Source organism: Panthera uncia, chromosome D4 (genome assembly GCF_023721935.1).
Source record: "Panthera uncia isolate 11264 chromosome D4, Puncia_PCG_1.0, whole genome shotgun sequence".
Classification (NCBI taxonomy): domain Eukaryota; kingdom Metazoa; phylum Chordata; class Mammalia; order Carnivora; family Felidae; genus Panthera; species Panthera uncia.
In genome coordinates this window covers 60,781,981-60,782,520 of record NC_064807.1, presented here as the reverse complement: position 1 = coordinate 60,782,520, position 540 = coordinate 60,781,981, and positions in this window count along the sequence as shown.

The window sequence follows — 540 nt, the reverse complement described above, 5'->3', positions numbered from 1 at the left end:
AAAGCCCGGGAGCCGCCGCCCCCTCGCGGGCCGGCCGCCGGCTGCGGGTCCGTCGGCGCGGAGCAGGGCGGGAGCGCGGCCCCGCGCAGTCCCCACCCCACTGAGCTGCGGCCGCCGGGCTCCCCGGAGGCGCGGGGCGGGGCGCGGGGTGGTCCCCCGCCCACCCGACCGTCTTCCTCCGTGCTGACATCCCAGTGCTGATTGAGTTCCCTCTTCCCACCTCTGCGGAGGGGCTCCTGGAGGCCCCGAGAAACTGTGTTTCATCTCCTTGAACAACAAAAGAATCCATTTGTCACAAGGGATTTGGCGGCCATGGACACGAGTTAGCTCCGTCCAAGTCCTCTGTCTGAAAAGGGCCCCCTTTTCTTTTGGGACACCCTGCTACTCGAAACAGCCGGCCCTCGTGTGCTTGGTTCATCACGGAGTTTTGTTTTGTTTTGTTTTTTTATTTGCGGGATGTGTCTCCCCCTAGGCTGCGCGCTCCTAGGGCAAGGACTGTGTGTGCCCTCTGAAGCCCAGGACCTGGGTCAGACACTTTGT